The 16,831-nt window shown below is 48.5% G+C and overlaps 1 non-coding gene across 1 annotated transcript; it reads right to left on the bottom strand.

Annotated features, from left to right (window-relative positions):
* Positions 1–789: 789 nt before the first annotated feature.
* TRNAY-GUA (transfer RNA tyrosine (anticodon GUA)) lies at positions 790–861 on the bottom strand. Its single transcript has one exon. It is a non-coding gene; the product is annotated as a tRNA-Tyr (tRNA).
* Positions 862–16,831: the final 15,970 nt, after the last annotated feature.

Consider the following 16,831-nt stretch of genomic DNA (forward strand, 5'->3'; position numbering starts at 1 on the left):
CAACCAAAAATTTTAACACAGAAATTCCAGATGATACAACAATTCCACTGTTGAGTATTACCCCAAAGAGCTGAAAGCAGGGTCTCAGTTATTTGGACACTCTTGTTCCTTTGTTGTGGTTTAGTCATTAAGTCGTGTCCGACTCTTTTGGGACCCCGTGGACTGTAGCCCACCAGGCTCCTCTGTCCATGGGATTCTCCAGGCAAGAATAGTGGAGTGGTTTGCCATTTCCTTCTCTAAGGGATCTTTTTGACCCAAGAATCAAATCTGCCTCTCCTGCACAGGCAGGTGAGTTCTTCACCATTGAGCCACCAGGGAAGCCCACTCGTGTTTCCAGCAGCATTATTCTCAAGAGTCAAAAGGTAGATCAACCCACGTGTCCACCAACGGGTGATAAGCAAGATGCGGTCTATTCACATAAAGGCGTATAATATTATCTGGGCTTAAAGAGGAACAAAATTCTGACACGTTACAACACAGCTAAAGCCTGAAGATATTATACTCCGAGAAATAAGCTGGTCACAGAAGGACAAATACTGTATGATTCCACATATATGAGTTTTCTAGCATCATCAGATTCATAGGAAGAAAGAAGGGAGGTTGCTGGAAGCTGGGGGAGAGAGTGATGGAGTTAGTGATTAATGGGGACAGAGGTTCAGTTTGTTCAATTACTAAGACGTGTCTGACTGTTTGCGACCCCCTGGGCTGTAGCCTGCCAGGCTCCTCTGTCCATGGGATTTTCCCAGCAAGAATACTGGAGTGGGTTGCCATTTCCCTCTCCAAGGGAATCTTCCAGACCCAGGGATCGAACCCGGGTCTCCTGCATTACAGGCAGATTCTTTACCACTGAGCCATCTGGGAAGCCCCCAACATTCAGTTGGGAAGATAGAAAGACTCTGGAGATGGATGGTGGGGATGGCGGCAGCAATGTGAAGGGACTACATGCCGCTGAAACGTACGCTTAAAAATGGTTAAGACGGTTTAAGTTATTGCATGTTTTCGACAATTGAAAAAAGAGCCATAGGTGAGTCCTGCTGTAAAGCAAAGTCTCTTGAATGACATCAGGCATCACACCGCCTGCCCCTCACTAATCTGAGATGCTTAGATTGCGTGTACCAAATTCTCTGAAGCCAGATGCACCTGCGATGTCTTTTGCTCTGGGAGCTGCCCGTTTGCAATCACTTCTTCCAGGAGATTCTGTGAAAGCCCCTGAGGTACAGACCTTTCATTGCATGCCTGTGTCTAAAACCCACTTTGCGGGTCATGGCCGTTCGTTCACCTCCATCGCTGTGTGATGTCAGGCGTGTGAAGACTGACCTGCTGCCCGACCGTGCCCCGGGGCTGGGGCCCAGAGGCCGGGGGCCCCTCTCATCACAGAAGAGCAGGGAAAAATTCCTGCCCCTTTCACCCTTGGGTCTGTGAGTAGCGTGGCTCTGCCAGCCACAGATGAGGCTTCTTCTGACTCATCCGTGCCGGAAGCGGCTTTATCCCCCTTGCCCCACCCTCGTGTCCTGCTGGTCTTTTCCCAGACAAGCCAGGGACAGAGATAAAAGTGGGCAGTTCAGGCCAGAGAAGAAGGAGGCTGCTGAGCGAGGCGCCGGCCGCAAAGGCCCCAGTGATGCTTCCAGCTGGGGCCACGCCTCTCATCGGGGACCACAAAGGCCTGAAACACTGGCTTATGAGTCCCAGGAAGGCCCTGGGAAATGACTGGGCTATTCTCAAAGTCGGGGAAGCTGAGGCACAGTGAGGATCATGATGGACATCCCGTAAGAAGATGCTTCAGTAAGAACTCGGGGGCTGCCCCGGTGGTTCAGTGGTTAAGAATTTGCCGGCCCATGTGGGAGACACAGGTTTGATCTCAGGTCCAGAGATAGCCCACGTGCCGCGGGGCAACTAAGCCCATGTGCCACATCTACTGAAGCCTGTGTGCCCTGGCGCCTGAGCACCGCAACCAGGGAAAGCTTGGGCACGGCAATAAAGATCCAGCTCAGCCAAAAGTAAACAAGTAAAATTATAAAAACAAAGGACCTGAGACTTTCACATGATGTTTAATCCTTCCTCTCTCACCCTTTGTCTTGCTATTTTTTGGGAATCGATTTCATATTCTCAGGGGCTTCCCTGGTGGCTCAGACGACAAAGAATCTGCCTGCCACGCAGAAGACCCGAGTTCGATTCCAGGGTCAGGAAGATCTGCTGAAGGAGGAAACGGCAACCCACTCCAGTATTCACGACTGGGAAATCCCATGAACAGAGGAGCCTGGCGGGCCACAGTCCATGGGGTTGCAAAGAGTCGGACATGACTGAGTGACTAACGTTTTTTCATAACCTCAATGGAGGGGAAAGGGAATAACAACTTTGTACAAAATACACAAATAGCACCCAAAGCTTGAGGAGAGCCCGGAGCACCTTGGTTTGCACGGCTTTTAGGACAGCTCTGGGACTTGCCGGGTTGCCCAGTGCTCAGGACTTCGCCTTCCTGTGCAGTGGGTGTGTGTTCAATATTTGGTCAGGGAGCTAAGATTCCCACGTGCCTCATGGCCAAAAAATCAGAATATAAAGAGCAGAAGCAATATTGTGACAAATTCAATAAAGACTTTCTAAATGGTTACAGCAAAAGAAAGAAAAAAGAGCAGACCAAAAACCCCTTAAGAAATAGAATAGCTTTGCTTCCTACACTCTCCCAGGAGTATCCTCCTCTGAAAGCTTTATTTCTTACAATACCAGTGTCTTTTCAGAAGGCAGGCTCCTCAGGTTATATGATGGGGTGTTTCTCAGAACTTAACACTCAGAAAAATCACCCAGAGATCGTATTAAAATGCAGACTCTGATCCAGTAGGCCTGGGTGGGGGCTGAGCCTCTGGACTTCTTGTAAACTCTTAACTGCTGCTGGTGGTCCAGAGACCACACGTTGAATATCAGAGAGCCAGCTGAGAAAACCACTCGTGGACACTGCATATCTCGAAAAATCAGACATGGAGCCCATCCATTGCTGCCCTCAACACCTTTCGGGGAGCTTAATTATCTGAGCCTTTAATTATTCTGAGGCTTCCCTTGTGGCTCAGCTGGTAAAGAATCTGCCTGCAATGCAGGAGACCGGGGTTTGACCCCTGGGTTGGGAAGATCCCCTGGAGAAGGGAGCGGCTACCCACTCCAGTATTCTGGCCTGGAGAATTTCAGGACTGTATAGTCCATGGGATTGCAAAGAGTTGGACATGACTGATTGACTTTCACTTTCACTTTTTAATAATTCTGAGTTTAATTATTCTGTCTCTTTAGAGTCTGATTTGCAAACCATGTTCATGTTAGCACAGTACTGGAGGGAGATGGTGATGCTGTGGTTGTTTAAAGCCTACACACACTAGGGAGGTGGTTTTATCTCCGATTGTACTTAGAGTTAAAAGACATGCTCCTTCGAAGAGTGCTACTGGGTAAAACTGTCTGCTAAGCAACGCAATGGACTGAAAAAGGGAATAAAATTAGTAGGAGGTCATTTGAGTGAAAAGAAACTACCTTTCAAACCAACTATCCACGCATGTCAAGAACAGAGTCCACGCACACAGGAAACTTTACTATGTACGTTTATCAGTGTCTGACATGACCCTTCACCTCTGCCAAGTTATTCATGTGCCCAGTGGTTGTCAAGGCAATGCTGATAACCAGCAGTGACTTCTCGACATCCATGGAATGCCCGAGCCATCGGAGCAGACTCAGTTTGAAGCCTTCCAGTCGGTCACGCTATAAAGTAAGGGACAGCTGAGGCTCTAGGGCACAGTTTCTTAGCAGCAGCAGCAGTACTGCTGAGTCTAGGACCTTCCCAGACCTAAAACTTCAAGCCCCAGCCTCCAGGAACAGGAGACAGTCACCATGGGAGGAACCCTGCCTAGGCTATACTGGCCCGAAAGCAAGAATAGGGACAAACGTGGGTCTGCTAACACACTACTGCTGCCCACTAGCCCCTCTCCCCGCCCCCTGCCTCTCCCCAACCTGCCCCTCAACACCGGCCTTGGGGAGGGGAGGATGGTGGAGATGGAGCTATATTGCGCCCAACACGCTCCCTGCCCCCTCCCCAGCTGGATGAAGGGGCTGGCTTGGAGGGTTAGGGGGCACCCTCCCCAGCTCTGTCTTCCGCTAGACAGCAAACTTTCACTCTGTCCACAAATGCCTACACCCTGACAACGTAAAACTTCACTCACCTTTTTCTTTAATATTGAGAGATATTTCAAATGTACTGAAAAGTGCAGATGATTTTGCTAATATGTAGATACTAGCTTTATCAAATATCGACATGAAATGTTTTCAAAAGAAACCAATGTCCGGGTAGAGTTGGTATTCCGTGAATATCCGTTCCCAATTCTTTTTCTCTTCTTTTTTCCAGAGCTAACTATGACCTTGACTTTGCTCACTGTCATTCTCCTGGGTAGTTTACTATGACTTCAGTGGTTAGTGATAATAAAAATATGTTATCTTTTGCTTGGCTTTATATAAATGCATGCCACTGTATGCAGTTTCTTAAAAAACTTTATTTCACCGAACCTTGTGTTTATGAGACATGTCCATGTTGACCTGTGTAACGCTGGTTCAGTCACTTTAATCTGTTGTACAGTATTCCACTGCATGAATTAAAAACAATTATTTACCCACTCTCCTGGCCTAGAGCACTGAGGCCAATCACAATTTTCACTCTTGGAAATGAGGATGCCATGAAGATACTTGTGAAGTCGCCTTGTGCGCAAGGCCTAGATTCATTACCTAGCAGCAGAGTTGCTGGGACACAGAACGGCATAACTTTCTTTCCAAAGTGAACCAGCTTATGCTTCTACCGGCAGAGGGGAGGCCTCCTATTTCTCCACATCTTTACCAGCATTTTGAATAGTCAGACTTTACAGTTTCTGCTCATCTAGTTGGAAGAAAATGGAATCTTCCTCCCTCTTTAAAAACAGCCTCATTGACATATATATTCAGAGACCATACAAATCATCCATTTAACGTGTGCAATTTAATGGCTTTGAGTTTATTCACAGAACTGTGCATCCATCATCATAGTCAATTGAAAATATTTGGGGGATTTCTCTGGCAGTCAAGTGGTTAGGACTCTGAGCTTCCACTGCAGGGGGTCACAGGTTCGATCCTTGGTCAGGGAACTAAGATCCCACAAGTCTCATAGCACAGCCGAACAACAACAACAACAATAAAAAACACCTGTGAAATATTTTCATTACCCCAGAAAGAAATCCGGTTTCTTTTAGCTGTCCCCCCAATACCTCCCTCCTCTCCATCTCCCCAGGCCTAGGCAACCACTGACCTGCTTTCCATCCCTGTAGATATGCCTGGTCTCGACCTTTCATATGAGTGGAAGCACATTTTCACTCTTTCCACAGATTCCTACGGCTTGACCACACAACACTTTACTTGTGTTTTTCTTTAATTTGGGGGAAGATATCAGCATGTGGTTGGTGCCCATTTTAATTTGCATTTTCCTGATTGCTAGTAATACAAACAACGTCTTCATAAGCTTATTGGCTATTGGGGATTCTTCTTCTTGGAACTGCATATTTACATCCTTTTATCCATTTTTAAATAGGATTGCTTCCCTTCTCCTTGTTTTTTTGCAGGACTTACTTCAATATTCCTCCTGTGTATATGTGCGCCCAGTTGCTGAGTTGTGGCCAACTCTTTTGTGACCCCGTAGACTGTAGCCGGCCAGGTTCCTCTATCCGTGGGATTTCCTAGGCAAGAATACTGGAGTGGGTTGCCATTTCCTTCTCCAGGGGATCTTCCTGGCCCAGGGATCAAACCCTCATCTCCTGCATTGACAGGCGGGTTCTTTACCACTGAGCCCCCTGGGAAGCCCCTCAATATTCTGCACAGGGATCCTCTTCGATTCTATATACTGCCGATATTGTTGGAAGACAATGCTCCCTGGATTTCTCAGGGTTCCCTGCAGTGTCTGGACCTTTCTGAGCAACATGTTATGAGGGTAGAAAAGGCTCCCTTCTCCCCAGACTCATTTTCTCTTCATTTTCTAAAGGTGATAAGCCCAGAGCCATTTGTTTACATTCCAAGTGGTTGTAAAATCCCAAAGAGCGTCCTCTCCTCTCCCTAGAGTGGAATGCTTTAGGTCAGAGAGCAAAGGTCTCTCCCTCTGTGTCCAGAGTGGGAGGGAGGGACTGGTGAGCATCGGCATCTTCAGCTCTGAGAGCCCTGGATCTCCAGCTCCTCCCGGTGGTACCAGCCCCTCCCAGGCTCATCTGCCTTTGGCGTGTGGCCTGCTGGGAGTTGGCAGTAAGACTGACAATGTCAGCAGATCACCCGTCTCTTCTCTGATCCAGAAACTTCACGTTTCCAGTCAGGGTACTAAATGAACACAGATACAAAAACTTAACCCATGGACTTCCCTGCTGGTCCAGTGACCAAGACTCTGCACTCCCAATGCAGGGGACCCAGGTTCCATCCCTGGTCGGGGAACTACATTCCACGTGTCCCAACAATGGGAAGATCGCAAGCGCTGCAACTAAGACCTGGCCCAGCTAGGATAAACAAATAAAGAATACATATTTTAACTAAAAAAAGAAAAACTTAACCAATCTCTTCTCCTGGTCTGCAGCTTATCTTTGCCCTTTGTTTATGTTATCCTTTCTTTTTTTCATTGTAGTAAATATACATACATAAAATTGACCCCTTTAACCATTTTTAATGTAGGTTTCAATGGCATCAGTATATTCAGTGTTATGCAACATCAACTCTCAGAACTATCCATTCCTAGACGCTTTCCATCTTCCAAAACTGAAGCCCTGCACCCGCTGAACACGAAGTCCCCCTCCTCCTGTCCCCAGTCCCCCGGCAAGCACTATCTATTTTTCTATCTCCACGAATATGGTTACTCTGCGACCTCGCATGAGTGGAATCAAACAGCATTTGTCCTTCTGTGACTGGCATATTTCATTCAGCATAAAGTCTCTACGGTTCACCTGTGTTGAGGCATATGTCAAAATTTCCTTCCTTCCTGTTTTTCAAATTGTGGTAAAATACATATAATAGAGAATTTACCATTCTAATCATTTGTAAGTGTACACTGGAAGGAAAGTAAGGCTCTCCTTGTTGTATAACTGTTACACATCCATCCCAGAACTCTTCTCAGTGTGCAGAACTGGAGCTCTGTCTACACATTAAACCGTAACTCTCCGTTCCTCCCTTTCCAAGGCTGAATACTATTATACTCACTGGGAACACACAGCACGTTTTCTTTACCCATTTACCTGTCCCTGGACACTTGGGGTGTCCCCAGCTTCTGCCTAATATGAATAATCCTCTGTGAACATGGTACACAGATATCTGTTTGAGTCCCTGCTTTGTTTAAGCTCTCTTCTAGCCTTATTTTTTTTTTGCCTTGCTGTATGGTATTTAGGATCTTAGTTCCCTGACCAGGGATCGAACTCTTCATTGGAAGTGCAGAGTCTTAACCACTGGACTGCCAGGTAAGTTCCTTCTTTTTAAGTTTTAACTCATTTTAACTCATTTTTTTTACTCTTTCCTGTATGGTCTGTGCTTTTCTGTTTTTATCCCATGAAACATGATTTTTTGAATTTATCACGCTTGCTGCAGTGGCCTGCCTATCTTTGGTTCCTATTGTCCTAAAATCATAACGTGGAGGCTGTTCACACCTAACTCTGGCTCTAAGCCCACTTGCTCAAACCCGAGCAGTCAGGCTAGCTGGCTGATTTCACTCAAACCTGACCTCCTGGACCCACTAACTGGGCTCTTAGGTCTGCTCCCCTTGGGCCCAACCCCCGACTCACGGCTCCAGCCTCAGTCTGGCTCTTCTTGCTGAGTCCTGCCCACTCTCACTGGTTCTTCCAACGAAAAGCCTTGTGTCTGAAATCAGTCTGGAAGCCTGGGGCCTTGTTGCATCTGTGCCTGATTCTGACACCCTCCCCATATTGCTCCGCCCCGCCCCGCCAGATTGCCTGAACCTACTCAGCGGCTTGCTCCAGGGAGTTTTTGGAACTCTTGCAGGCCAGGGAGGTCTTAGATGGCAAGGGTCTTGGGGGAGGGGGGCGGGGAGGGGGGTGTCAGCGCTTCTTCCCCAGCGCCGTTTAGACTACAGTCAGAGGTAACCAAATTGACCATATTCATTCTACCTTTTTAATGTGAAAATTAAATTGATAAAAGGAAAGCACACTAAAATAGAATTGGGAGGCCAGAGGGGACACTCTCACAGCCCTCACTCTGCATCATTTCATCCCAGGAAGAGATTTTTTTTTTTTTTGGCTGAACTGCATGGCTTGTAGGATCTTAGTTCCTCAACTAGGGATCAGGGATTGAACCCAGAGCCCTCCCGTGGATGTGCAGAGCCCTAACCACTGGGCCGCCAGAGAACTCCCTCAAAAAAGATTTTAAGCAAGCATGTATTGAGGAGATAACAGGTGCCCAGCCCTGAAAATGCAAAATAAACAAACCAACTGAAATCAGGGTCTCAAACCTATGTTCACAGCAGCACTACTCACAAAAGCCAGAAGGTGGAAGTAAGCCAAGGGTTCATCAGTGGATGAATGGATAACAGAATGTCTATACACACAATGCGGAATTAGCCAGCCTTAAGAGAGGAAACTTGGGACTTCTTGGTGGTCCCATGGTTCGGTTTCCATGCTTCCAGAGCAGGAGGCTCAGGTTTGATCCCTGGTCAGGGAACTAAGATTCAGCATGCCACACGGCACAGCCAAAAAAATAGAAAAATAAAATGAAATGAAAACCTGCCATATTCTACAAAATGGATGAATCTGGAGGCAATTATGCCAAATGAAACACACTAGTTACAAAAGGACAAATACTATATGATTCCACCTAAATGAGGAGTCTAGAGTGGTCAAATTCATAGAGACAGAACGCTGAAGGATGGTTGTCAGAGACGGTGGAGAGGAAGGAATGGGAATTTAGTGTCTGATGGGGACAGAGATTCATTTGGGAAGATGAGAAAGTTCTGGAGGTGTTGGTGGTGTTTGTACAACAGTGTGACGGTACCCAACGCCACTGACGTGAGACCTGCAAGAACTCTCCACAGGAAAGACTCCACTCAGCCCCCTCAGTGACCTGCCCAGACTCTAGCCGGCTATGGCAGCCTCAGGCCCCATGCCTGAAAAGACCCCACCGCCCCCACCCACCCCTGTGCTATTCTCTAGAAAAGCTCAAAGCTGCCCAAAGAAATTTACCATTTACCCAGCCAACCCCTTATTGATAGGCTCATGACCTCTCTTTCTTGGAGAATTTACTGAAAACATCAAAACGAAAGAGCAAAGCTTGCAACTGTAAATCTTTCCCCTGTCCTTCTGAGATGCAGGTGTTTCTATTACAACGCAGGGCAAATTTTCTCAAAGACCTAAAAGCCGTTCCTTTTCAGTGTTATCACCAAGAAGAACAGGGCCTGCGACCCCCAGTGTCTGGGGGAGGGGAGAAGCCTCGTTGAGAAATGCCAGTTAGTGGACACAGCGGGTCTGACAGCGTTTCCACTGACCAGCCCCCCATCAGTGTTTGGTAACGTTTAATTTCCCCGTCTCTGCTTGAGCCCTGCCTGCTGCTCCTCCCCACTGCCGTTCTCCCTTGACGGTGCCCAGGCACCTCTGGCAGTTCAGAAGGAGCTCAGCTATTTCCCCCTAAGGTGGGAAAGAGTTCAACCAGATGCGCTGTCTAGTGAAAGAAGCCAGGCACAGAACCGCAGAATATCATTATCTGTTTAAAGTGGGGAGGGGGAAGGTTCACATATATATTTGCCTGTGTATACAAAACCTGAGAAAGTCACACAAGAAACTGGTAATCCTGCCCTTAAAAAATAAAAAAAGGTGCCACTTTATTCATTTATTTATTAATTTTTGGTTGTACCTCAGCATGTAGGATCTGAGTTCCTCGACCAGGGATCACACTCACGCCCCCTGCATTGGAAGCATGGGATCCTCCCGACCGCTGGACCGCCAGGGAATTCCTGGAAATAAATCCTTTTTAAGTTTACTTTTGGAAAGGGGAACTGAGTAGCTGGGGGTGGATTGAAGGGGAGTAAGATATTCTTTTATGTCTTTTGAATTTCGAAACATGTGACTGATACTGTTTCCAGGGGGAAAAGATTTACATAGCAACAAAACAAAAAGTAGGGCCGAAACTGAGAAGTGAAGCTGCAGAATTGCAAAATTCTGTTGTCTTTTTAGTTGAGGTGTAATTACATATCATAAAATTCACCATTTTAAAGTGTACAATTCAGGGGTGTGTAGTATAAACGGAGAGTTGTGTAACCTTCACCACAGTCTGATTCTGGAATATTTTCATCCAAAGGGAAACCCCTTCTCTGTTAGCAGTCACTCCTGGGTCCCTTCCCCTGAGTCCTTGGTAACCATTAACCTGCTTTCTGTCTCTATGGATCTGTCAGCTCTGGACATTTTGTGTAAATGGGATCATACAACACGTGGTTATTTTGATTGGCTTCTTTCACTCAGCAAAACATCCAGGTTCATCCATGCGGTAGCACGTGTCAGAATTTCATTTCCTTTTATTGCTGAAAAATATTCCATGCTATGGATATACTTGTTTTGTTTACCTGCTGATGGACAGCTGGGTTTTTCCACTTTGGGGATGTCCTGAATGTTGTTCAGTCGTTCAGTCGTGCCTGACTCCTTGCCAACCCCATGGACTGCAGCACGCCAGCTTTCACCATCAGAGTTTGCTCAGATTCATGTCCATCGAGTTGGTGATGTCATCCAACCATCTCGTGTCATGAATAACACTGTAGAAATGCACAGTTCTGGCCCACACTGAGTCCAAGTTTGCCTAATACTCAATATGAAAACTGGGCAGCATGTCCAGCTACAAAGTGAATGTTTTCTGTACACATTTAATACACATTTAAAATAAGTTCTAGTGCAACTGTGAAAAGGTCAAAATGTCACTGAAGTCAAATCTTTGCTTTTCTGTCCCACGCATTGTCACCCACCTGCCATGTTTCTTTTATCCTCTCCTCCCTTCTGTCTCCTGCCACCCTTTCTCTCTCCAAATTCCCAGCGCCTCCCCATCTCCCCCGTCCCCAACAAAATAACTAAATTTTCTTCCTCTATTAACGAATATTTACTTATTGATTTGGCTATGCTAGGTCTTAGTTGCAGCACGTGGGATCCAGTTCCCTAACCAGGGGTCAAACTCAGGACTCCTGCATCGGGAGCTTGGAGGCTTAGTCACCGGCACCACCAGGAGAGCCCCTGATCTTTTGTTCCTTTACTGGGCATTTTTTCATTCTGCTTCTGTTTGCCAACATATATAATCATTATTTCCAAATTAATTCATCCTGGAAAAAAGAAAATTAAAAGCTGGCACCCAGGAGCCGTCTTTGAATAGTTACATTTACCATTTACTCTTTACCTGCAGGCCAAGAGGTTTGTTGAAACTGCCTGCCCCGCGGTTCTCACGAGTCTGAAGCTGTGGTCTGTTCAAGCCCAGGTTCACTGGGCTCGGGAGACTCTCTTACTGGAGATTAGGATCAGCAGCAACTAGGCTGTGTGCAGCTGCAGATAAGATCTGGAGAAGCAGGACAGTCTCTGTCTCACACTCACACACACACACACACACAGGCTCCCTTCAGAGCGACCTCTGTGCCCAGAGTCTTCCCTGGGAGTCAGAGTAAACACCAAAGATAAGGGCTCAGGCGCTTCCGAGTCTGATGCCATCTCGTCCATCCGGCCTCCGGAGAGATTTCCTAGGAGGGCAGGCCTGGTTGACTGGAGAGGGGTCCTTGGGGGCCAAAGGTCAGGCTTTCAGGTCATGCTGATACAGCCTGAATAAAACCTGCTGGATTGTAAATTTTGCCATTGTCCCTTCAGCGGCTAACGTGCTCTTTATGGGAACAGAGAAACACACCTCTCTCAACCGTGTATCATCGCCTCTGTAGACCGTCTGCCGGGAGCGGCCGGCACCCTGCCTCTCCGGGTCTCCCTCCACAGTGCTCACCGCTCCCGGCGCCCCGGGTGGTCCACCCCGCACGGAGCCCCAGCTTGGTCTCAGCCCCCTCGGTCAGTCAGGCCCAGTGCCTGGGACCAGCAGGACAATGTCCCACCTCCGACGTGCCCCAACGGGCGCCCCATTTGCCTTCCCGTTCTCCACTCACAGCCCTAGCCTAGTGGGCTGACTCCCTCTCCTCTGAGCATTCCGGGCTCTTCCCAGCCCCCACTCAGATCACGCTCCACTCTCTCACCACGATGCTCTTTATTTCCCCGTTCGACAAATATTTACAAAGTCCCCACCACGTCCTCGTGGGGAGACACAGCCAGTGAGGATGGGGTAAAGGTGCAGCACGCGGAGGGGTGTCGTGGGGAGCAGGGCTCTCGGGGGCAGAAATCACTGGGGTGGAGGGGACATGGAAGAAAAACCAGGCACACCGAACTGCTTGCCGTCAGCAACTGTTAGGGAGACGCAGTCCCCCCCCATCCTAGAGCAGAGGAGGCAGACACCTGGCCACGAGCAGCCGGCCAGCGCCCTGCAAGGCTGCCTCCTCCCCAGCCTCGCAGACCAGGCCTGAGGACGGAAGCTCCTGCCTCCTGCCTTTCATCTGGGGAGCCGCGGCCCAGGCCTTGTTCTGGGCAGTGTTTTTAAACTTGGTGTGCGTGTCTCGTCTTGCCTCCCCAGCTCTCCGTGTCCCTGTGGGCAGGGTGGAGTTCCATACACGCTGTTTTGTACAGAGTAGGCAGCCAATAAATACCTGCTGAATGAGTAAATGAGTGCATGTCGGCCTCTGCTGTGTGCTCAGTCGTGTCCGACTCTTTGGGGCCCTCCAGGCTCCTCTGTCCATGGGATTTCCTGGCAAGGATACTGGAGTGGACTGCCATGCCCTTCTCCAGGGGCTCTTCTGGACCCAGGGATCGAACCCAGGTCTCCCACATTACAGGTGGATTCTTTACTAGCTGAGCCACCAGCGAAGCTGATGAGTACTGGACTGGGTAGCCTATCTCTTCTCCAGGGGATCTTCCCAACCCAGAAATCGAACTGGGGTCTTCTCATTGCAGGTGGATGCTTTTCCAGTTGAGCTACCGGGGAAGCCTGTGTCCTCCTAGCTCCTGCTTATCTATCGAAAATCTGTCCAAAAAACAGCTCCATAAACCACAGAGGATTGCTTTTCCCTATTTTACAGGGAATGCTGAAGAGATTCATTCATCTGTGTCCCTAATGAGGCCTCAATTCTTCTGATCAAAACCACTAAATCTTTAGCAGGCTCACTGACCTAGAGAACTAGAGAGCTATGGTTACTGGTGGGGAGAGGGAGGGGGAGGAGCAAAGCAGGGCTAGCGGATTGACAGGGACAAACCACTACGTCCAAAACAAGCTACAGGGACAGGTCATATAACACGGGGAATATTGCTGTTGTTTAGTCACTCCGTGTCCAGTTCTTTTGTGACCCCCAGGGACCGTAGCCTGCCAGTCTCCACTGTCCATGGGATTTTCCAGGCAATAATACTCGAGTGGGTTGCCATTTCCTCTTCCAGGGGATTTTCCTGAATCAGGGATCGAACCTGTATCTCCTGCATTGGAAGGTGGATTCTATACCACTGAGCCACCAGGGAAGCCACATAGCCAATATTTTATAATAACTATAAATGAGGTTAAAGAAAGTGAAAGTGTTAGTCCTTCAGTTGTGTCTGACTCTTTGCGACCCCATGAACTGCAGCCCGCCAAGCTTCTCTGTCCATGGGATTCCCCAAGCAAGAATACCGGAGTGGGTTGCCATTTCCTCCTCCTGGGGATCTTCCTGACCCAGGGATCGAACCCAGGTCTCCCTCATTGCGAGCAGATTTTTTTACCATCTGAGCCACAGATTGGCCTATTAAAACTGTGAATCACTAAAAAAAAATGTGAATCACTACAGTGTACACGTGTAACTTACATAATATTTCACAGCAATTATACTTCAATAGAAATACACATATTGGATTGGCCAACAAGTTTGTTTGGGTTTTTCCAAACATACGTACAGAAAAACCTAAATGAACTCGTTGGCCAACCTGATATATGATTAAGAATAAAACCCACCATATATTGGTGGTTGGAAAAAAAAGTTCATAAAATTTATTTTGTCTCATAAAAGGGGGCCTTGATTACCCTCCTTTACTAACCATAAAGTCTCATTTAAACTGAAAACACAAAAAAAGGAGAGCACAGGATAAGGGTAAAAATGTATGTTCCCCTTTTAAATGTCGTTTCTCTCTTTTGCAGTGTCTAGAGTGATTTCTGGAGGCTTCCCAGGTGGCTGTAAGCGGTAAAAGACCCACCTGCCAATGCAGGAGACTTAAGAGACACTGGTTCGACCCCTGGGTTGAGGAGATTCCCTGGAGTGGGGCATAGCAACCCACGGCAATTTTCTTGCCTGGAGAATCCCCACGGACAGAAGCGCCTGGCGGGCTACCGTCCATGGGGTTGCAGAGTAGGACACGACTGAGGCGACTGCGCGTGCTCGCCTGCGCAGTGATTTCTGAGCGCTGGGAGGTGCTGCCAGAATCGCAAGACACGTACACAGCCTTGCCCAGCTCAGGGCTGGCCTCTTCCCAGAAGCTGGAGAGCCCAGCTCCTTCAAAGCCAGGACACCGAAGCCTTGGAGCAGCTTCTCACTCAGCAAAGGGCTGCGGACGCTCCACCCAGGCCCCAAGCACTCGCCAGCTTTTGTCTCTGGGAGAAAAAGCTGCTGAGTCCTAACTGAATGTGCAAGGAGATTAAAAGTAATTGTGTTAGACCCAAAGCTCTGCTCCCACGCTTCTCCTCTGGGCATCTGTGGCTCCCTGCTCCCAGGTTGCCTGCAGTGGGGGGCGGCCCCGGGGAGGACCACCCCCTTCTTTCAGGCTGCCCTCCATCTCTTTACTTCTCAGGTGGCTCAGGTGGTAAAGAATTTGCCTGCAATGCAGGAAACTCGGGTTCGATCCCTGGAGGAGGGCATGGCAACCCACTCCAGTATTTGCCATGGACGGAGGAGCCTGGTGGGCTACAGCCCATGGGGTCAGACGTGACTGAACTCACTCGTCGTCTGTTTGGCGGAAGCAGCTGGAGTCTTCCTCCAGCCCTGCTGACTGCTCCTGCAGGCCCGCTCACTGTCCTACCTGCCTTCAAGGTTGAAGGCAGTTTCTCTTCCAGTCTCGACTCCTCACGCTCTGTCAGACACCACAGTTTTTCCTATAATGTCAAGCCCCACACCTGCCCCCATCCCCAAGTGGCAACTCCCGGATCTTCACATCTCTTCACACACGTGCAAACTCATTAATCCCCCAAAGCATCTCATTCTGTGCCCCCAAACCTGATCCCGCCCTCCTTTTCCATCTTGATGGCTTGAACTGCTGTCTCCCCTGCTACCTGCCACCAGGGCCGGAGTCCTGGGAGTCAGCGAGATGCTCCACCCCTGTCTGTCTCTGCAGCCGCATCTCCACGTGCTGTCAAGCGGGACCCTCTGCATTGAGCCCCACTGGTTCCGCACGGCCCACTTCCTCGTCAGCCTCCAAAGCGGCTCCTTTGCCTCCAGTCTCTTGCCCAGTCCGAATTCCACGTGTGCGTCAAAGGGATATTTCTCAGATGACAATCCGATTATGTTTTCTGACCACGTAAATTCCTTATGGGAAACTGCTGCTGCTAAGTCGCTTCAGTCGTGTCCAACTCTGTGCGACCCCATAGACGGCAGCCCACCAGGCTCCGCCGTCCCTGGGATTCTCCAGGCAAGAACACTGGAGTGGGTTGCCATTTCCTTCTGCAATGCATGAAAGTGAAAAATGAAAGTGAAGTCGCTCAGTCGTGTCTGACTCTTAGTGACCCCATGGACTGCAGCCCACCAGGGTCCTCCGTCCATGGGATTTTCCAGGCAAGAGTACTGGAGTGGGTTGCCATTGCCTTCTCGGGGGGACTATACTGCCTAAACCAGTGGTTTCTAAACCTGGTTAATAGACCTGGGAGCGTTTTAAAATTTTATTTATATTTTAATTGGAGCATAATTGCTTTACAGTTTAACTGTTTCTGCTGAACGACAATGTGAATCGGCTGTGTGTATGTGTATACATCTCTCCTCCCCCATCCCAGCCTGCTAGGTCGTCCCAGAGCCCCAAGCGGAGCCCCCTGTGCTCTACAGCAGTGCCCCACTAGCCATCTGTTTTACACCTGGTAATGTATGTATGTCAATGGACCTCAGAATTTTTTTTTTTAATTGGAGATTCAGAGGATCCAAGAAAGGCTGTGTTGGGATCTCCATCGAGTAGTGAGAGGGTAGGGTAGCCCCCTGCCCTGGGCCTGATTTTGAAGATCACTTGCCTTAAAAGTCTACTTTAAATTCTTTTGACGCACCTCAGCCCCGACACTTGTCCTGAGTAGCTGTCCAGAATGATCTCATTTCCCACAGGGACAACCCATCTCTGCCCGGAGCGCTTGGCTCGCTCAATGCCCTCTCCAGCTGAAGGCAACCTGTGCCCGCGGGCGAAATCAATACCATTCTTCCCTGGCTCTCTTCTAAACCTTGTAGTGGAGAAAACCTTCATGTGCCACATTGTGCCTCCAGTGCGTTTTTTAAAAAGATGCCACTCTCTCCAGCTAGGCCCTCCAATAGCTTTGCCCCCCTCAAGTCTCAGCACAAAGCTGGCACACAATTGGGTCTCCATAAACAGGCATCAAATGCAGGACTAAATGAAGGTGAACACGAGGAAACACACTTTCCACCTGCAGGATTTTACAGAGATGAAATAATATGAAGAACCACCAATAATTTTTACAGTTCCTGAAGTTTTAAAATTTCTGAAAGCCCAGAAACTTGCCATTTTCTGCCTGAAGTCTGAAATCTCCACAT

This window comes from Capricornis sumatraensis, chromosome 22 (genome assembly GCF_032405125.1).
Source record: "Capricornis sumatraensis isolate serow.1 chromosome 22, serow.2, whole genome shotgun sequence".
Taxonomy (NCBI): Eukaryota; Metazoa; Chordata; class Mammalia; order Artiodactyla; family Bovidae; genus Capricornis; species Capricornis sumatraensis.